At 45.8% G+C, this 6438-nt stretch overlaps 1 long non-coding RNA gene across 1 annotated transcript; it reads left to right on the top strand.

The window, feature by feature from the left end:
* The first annotated feature begins 3096 nt into the window (after nt 1-3096).
* Nucleotides 3097-5888, top strand: LOC125941916 (uncharacterized). The gene is made up of 3 exons (XR_007464679.1): nt 3097-3608; nt 4486-4595; nt 4807-5888. It is a non-coding gene; the product is annotated as an uncharacterized LOC125941916 (long non-coding RNA).
* The last annotated feature ends 550 nt before the right edge of the window (nt 5889-6438 follow it).

Below are 6438 nucleotides of genomic sequence, written 5' to 3'. Positions count from 1 at the left end.
ATTAAATCAAGCAGGCAAGGTGACTATTTGTCGCCACCACGTTTCAAAGGGGATGCCAATAAATCATCATCATCATCACCACATGCGTTCCTTGGCCTTCGCTATCACCTCTCTAATCGGCTTTCCCGGAAGCGCGCTAACCTGGACTCGTTCGTCTGCCCCTACCTTCTCTGCTATCGCCGGTTCTACTTTACGCATGTTGGAATCCCCAACAAAGACAACTCGACGCTTTCCTTCCCCCTCATCGCCGAAAGCTGCCTCCGAAGTCACAATGCCCTCCCCTCCTTTCTTATCCTTGCCCTTGGCTTTGTTTTCTTCCCCGGCCGCGTCAGTGGTATCCCCTTCGTGGCTATCACTGACGTTTCCGCCACTGCTTCCCGGCGTGGCGGGTTCGGCTGTCTCTGCACTCGTATCGGAGCCAGCTCCGTTCGCGGTGCTCGCCTCGATGCGTTCATCATTGCTTTGCAGAATGGTGGCGCTCAGCTGGATTTCTGCGTTAGCTAGCTTTTCTTCTGCCTCCTTCCTCTGCTTCTGCTCGATTTTAAGGTCCTTTTCTAGCTTTCCAACCCGCTTAGCTAACTTATCCTTGTCTTGCTTTAGGCGGTCTAGCCGCGACCCTATCACACACATCCTACAGATAAAATCTGCACCATTCGCTTCGCGTGCTGACTTAAACAGCGTTTCTTCCAGCGCGTAGGAACGCTCGCACTCAGAACAACGCACGCGTGGGTTCCCCCTAGTACCAACCATCATATCGTACTAACAAGGCGTAGATGTGGCAAAAAAAATTATTCTTAACTACTTTTATCTAAGCGAGAAGACCAAGGAAGTGAAAAAGCATTAAAATAATTAATAAAGATTGCTTGGCTAAGCTAACCCTCCTAAAAAAACAAAAAGTGAAATATAAAATAACAAAACTTATCTCTTTGGCACGCTGCTCCAGCTGCGCTGAAATGGCACCTCAATCGACACGTCCGCTCCCGTGAAGCCGACGTATATCGGCTGAGCCGCGCGCAACGAGTATAACGGCTGAGCCGCGCGCAACGTCGGCTGCGCTGTGTAGACAAGCAGCGTGTTTCATAGTAGAGGGTTCTAGCTGAGCGCTCCGCTCAGACCGGCATATGCTAGCAAATGCCACACAACCGCATAGAGGGAACGCTATTGTGCTTGAGCATAACGCTCATAACGGCAGCGGAACGAAGACCGCATCCCTCGCTCCGCTACAAAGCCGGCCGAGCGGAGCGTGACAGCGTGTCTACTTGGCCTCTTCGTCGTTTTGCAGCCGAGCTGATAGCGCGTCGCTGGCATCTCGGCAAGACGCGCTTATCAAATACAAAATCTACGAAGTTCCCTGCAGTATCTCAGAGCATGAAATCTGAGCGGAGCGGAGCGTAAGCGGTGCTATGCTAAAACTGTCTAGTATCGCTGCAGATCTGCTCTAGCTTTGAAGTACGCGTTATACAATGCCGTTTTGAGCAGTGTAGGCAAAGCCAGAATGGGGAATTTGTTACTGTCGTCTAGTCAGAAGACAGAAGATGCTGAAGTCAATTTTCTTGCTTGGCGATTGGTCACACTTATTGGTATAAACGCGGCGCTCCAGCCCATTGTGTTAAATGCGTAGATGCATTTTTTACATGCATACAACAATACTGCAGTGGTTTTATACGGTATATGGAAACGTGTTTACGTGATTTAGTGAGTTCTAATGTTTCAATTTCGAGAAATCCAGCTATTGCGTTTATTGCTGCCTCGGTATCTGTTACGGTGTTTAAATTGTTACGAGACGAATTGTGTTGGTAAGTGCATATGGTTCACTGTTTGGTTGCAATAAAATAAAGCAATACGTATTGGGCTAGATTCATGAATATATTTAAAATACAAGAGCTCTCATAACTTGAGTAAGCAGACGCACCAACATAAATAGCCTAGCGCCAGCAAGGTCGATCGCAACGTTGGTCCACAACATCATAACATTATTCACAGCACACGCCTCCGCTTCAGGTGATCCCTCTTCTCCCTGTTGCTTTCGCGCGCGATGTTCTTGCCCTTGACAAGAAAGTAAAGGCGTGAATAGAACTTCACAACATCGTTTGCGAGCTCTTTCTTGTGCCGCTCACAGCCGATCAAATTCGGAGGATTCAGCTGCAGAAAGGATGCAAAGTCGGCGATACTGTTCCTTCGTAACTCATTTAAACTGAAGAACAGCTTGAAGGCGTCTTCGAGTGATGCTACCAGTTTTTTTTTTTCTTTCCTTTCTTTTTTTTTTTTTATTGCTTCAGAAGGGAGCAACAGCCCTGACCTACTCATTCTGTTGAATTTAGTAATGTCCCTGAGCAATCGGAGCACTTGGTTCTTTGCCGGAACTTCCTTGCTACATAGCCTGCTATATAGAACCTATATATATAGCCTAGAGTCACTTTTATTTTCCCTGTAGCAGCGCAGCGGTGCTCGATGTTGCAGGCGCTGAGCACCTCATGTGCGGCTTGCAAATTTCCAATGTCGAGGAGCTCATCGACGTACGCTTTTCGGTGTACGGTTTACTCATTAACGTCGCCGATACTGAGCAAGCTACTGAGCAGCCCGGGGCTAACATTTCCGCTGTCTTTCTCACAAATTTAGAGCCAGACTTGCAGTTCGGAGCGAAGCAGTAAGTCTCCTTGGTGGCCTTCTTTGGTGGAGCAGTGCCGCCGCTAATCTCGCCGGTCATTTTTCCGACCTGGAATATTCCAGATCGCTTAGGAACTTGCAAACAGTACGAGAGACGCGGAGCTCTTCAGCTTTGAAACTGACACGAACAGACGACATAGAACTATTCCAATACGGGCTTTATTTTATTTATTTATTTTTTTTTATTATTTTTTTTGCACGTCGCCAGCTCCCTGTAGCAGACGACGCGCGCTGTGGAACCATTCTACTGACCGCAGCGCCAATTTTGCGTCATGACGCGGAGAAGCGTTGAACTACGCTCCAGACGCGCCGGTCGGCACACCTACCCATCTAGCCACTGTAGCAGGCCCCGGAAGGTAGTAGCAGGCCCCGGAAACTCGCCAGTTCACCAAATGGCTACAGAGGGCGAAAAAATCGCTGCTAACAAAACAAGCATAGTACATCCCCTCGAAAATATGCCTAAGTGAGTTCAGTAGCTCGCGCTAGAGGCGCCGTAATAAGCGCAATTTTAACCTACAAACTTTCTCCCGCGCTCATCGAAGCGTTTTTATTACTTGACATAGAGCACAAAATTATTATTCTTAATTAGAGATTGTACTGTTGAGTACCAACTGTTTCTTTTTTGCCATTATAAACGCAAAATAACGTTCATCATCACCGATCTCCCACGTGACCTCTGGCCTGGATTTAAAATTTTTACCGGTATTTTTCGCGAACACGGCAAGCACGGATTCATTGGTTCGTACACTTATGCTGGTTGCTTATTTTGTGCTAAAACCAGTTTATCGCGCTTCGACACCTCGCGTTATTTAACTTGGGGTGAAGTGACGGGTTTGCGAGAAATGTAAGCCCGAAAGCTAGGTTTCGGTCGTGAGCCATGCGGAACAAGTCTGCATCGAAACGGGAGCCGGATTCTGCTGCGACTGAGGACGGCAATACCGGTAAGTCGTTTAACATCGCGGCTTCTTGAATCGTTATGTAATATTCGTGTCGTTAACTTACAGGCGGAGACAAGTTAACGAACTAGATCCTGCATTACATATGGGCGACTAGTCAGGACCCTCCGTTGCTGTTTCCGAAATGATGTTTAGTTGCGCGGCCATCGTTGTGCAAACACAATGACGAAAAAGACAGCGATATCGGAACACCCATCACATTTTTCATCTCGTTGTATCCCTGGCCGTAGGCGACTGCGTAGCCTTATCATATATATATATATATATATATATATATATATATATATATATATATATATATATATATATATATATAGATCCGATTCCGCCGGCAACTGCTTTCGTCCACAAAGCCGGATAACCCTTTGGTAAATTGAAGTGAAAGTACTGAATTTAATGTATTAAAGAGTTGCACGCATGATAATTTACCCATATTTCGTACTTGTTGGTTCCAAGTGTTCTTGCTGTTCCGTTTGATTTACCTTGGGGCATTTATTTTTGCAGTAATAAAGGGGTGCATCACGTTCGTGCAGAAAAGGAATGCAGCAGTTCTAATAGCTTCATGTTTGTCTTGCATTTGCTTGTGGAACCAGCAGCGTGATAACTTCTGGTGTATAAATGAGCGCACAAATGCTCTCATTTGTGATCCTAATAATACTTAAGCTGTTGACACGCATTGTAGTTAGGCAGTTAGCAATATTCATTTAATTAACATGTTGCTTAAGCACCTTAGAACAAAGTGTACAGTTTCATGTGTTCTGCAGTCTAAAACCATTACAATATATATCTCACACCTTCTTGCGTTTCATATTGCAAAATTGTGCTTTTTCAATTTCTGATGCAATCAAAATTTCTGTTCCAGACATGCAGTAAAGAGGATGGCACCAGTGTAAAGCAGCACTCCATACACCAAAGACAAGCTACTTCCTGCTACAACAAGGCCATTGTGTGGACTTTGGCTGTTACTACAAGGTAAACAACACCAAGTTCAGAAATAAATATCCTTGATATATACTGTATTGGCTCACTAGTCTTGAGATACATGTCATTTGTTTGTAGCAGATGATATGAATGTCTTCCCACATTTACGGTTCAGCATAATTGGTTCAAACATAAAAGAAAGCCCTACATGAGTTTGGCTAATCTGTGCTGTATCTCATGTGTTACTGTTCTGCCCCAACAGAATCTGCACCAAGCACACCATGGTCCTCATCACAGGAGCCCCCATCTACCCTGACAGGAAGGGGCTGGAGCCGAATTTACAAGGATTTTACACCACAAACAAAGAAGCGGATGCAGAAGTATTTGGATGAGATATCAAGTCTACGGAGGACTGTGTCAAGACTGAAAAGAGCCTCAGCCATCATTCCACCAGCACGGGTATTGGCCGAGTCATCCAGGTACCTCAACAAAGACTTTCTAGAAATTCTTCATGTTGAGATGCACCTGCAACCATTCAACAAGCATGGACGACGCTGGCCAAAAGAGTTCCATCAGTTTGCCCTTCCTTAATCAGCTTCCTGGTCATGTCAAATTCCATTTATGCCGAGTATACATTTTTTCTATAAATGCAAGCTTTTTCATTCCCCACTCTTGCTAGGGATAATTCTTCTTCCTCATCCAAACATGAAGGTCAACCGATTCTGTGCTCATACTTAATACCATTCACTGTCTAGTAGCATACCATATCTGTAGCAATATTTCTTAGTGTATGCTGCCATGTACAATTCCTCTCCAGAAATAGCCGATGCAGCATCGGAATGCGTCTTGCATTAACCGTTGCACCGTGTGCTATGTAGCATTTGACTTTTCTTAATGTTTTTGGCCTTCAGTGCTTGTAGAGCCAAGTGGCTTCTTTCATGAACACAAGCTTTCTGATTGCCATATTTAATTCCTAGTCTTATTCAGCATTGCTCTTCTTGCTCAATAGCCTGGGTGTAGCCCTGCTTGTTTAGCCTTGCCTTGTTCGATAACCTTCAGTGTACCTTGTGCTACACTGAAGTGATTGATTACAGAGTCTGGTTTCGCTGCTGTCCCACTTGGTCGTGGTCGCCGTGTTACGTTTCTCGGATGTGGGGACCTGGTAAGTTGCATTGGTAAGCAGTCTCTCGAGGTAAGCACCTGCTCCTGCAGTCCGCACAGCAACATAGACTCCCAATTTACACGCACCGTGATTGGTGCTCCCCGTTCTGTCCTTTCCTGCTGTAGCCATGTGCAAATTTTGCTTGTGGCCTTCGTCAGCTGCAATTTAGCATGAACATAGACCAGCATACGTGCTTACATGATCTGAGCTGTATGAAGTTGATAGCCACCTAGGTAGAATGGCCCGCAAAAGTGGCTGCCGAAGGTATGCCCATGAAACCGACTTGTCCATAGTGAGACAAATAGGGGCACCAAGTGTGAGCCATACATTAGCGGCCCTCCAAAGAAAAACGTGCAGGCTGGAAAGGAGTTAATGCTAAAATGCTGGGTAGTCCATGTTGCGGTGTTGACTGGGGCAGTAGATGCCTGCATCACCTGATTGCTTCGCAATGCAAGTTGCTAATATTCAATGGTGACTGTCGGTGCAAATAGGTGGGACACGCCGCCCAATCTGTTCGCGCTGCTTGGTGTCGCTCATTACCAGACCACCATGTGTGTTGGAGTCAAGCGCTATGCCTGTAGTCGGACAGCTGAATGTGCCGTAAGTGACCCATGTCCGTGAATGCTCACTGTTGCCATATGGATCTTCACCAATGTATAATGTATTGTGTGGACCTTATGCGGTCAGTGATTGCAATCTCATTTCATTGTTATCTGACTTGGTTATGGTTGC

This window comes from Dermacentor silvarum, unplaced genomic scaffold (assembly GCF_013339745.2).
Source record: "Dermacentor silvarum isolate Dsil-2018 unplaced genomic scaffold, BIME_Dsil_1.4 Seq608, whole genome shotgun sequence".
Taxonomy (NCBI): Eukaryota; Metazoa; Arthropoda; class Arachnida; order Ixodida; family Ixodidae; genus Dermacentor; species Dermacentor silvarum.
The sequence above is the reverse complement of the archived record's forward strand: the minus strand, read 5'-3'. Positions and strand labels throughout refer to the sequence as shown.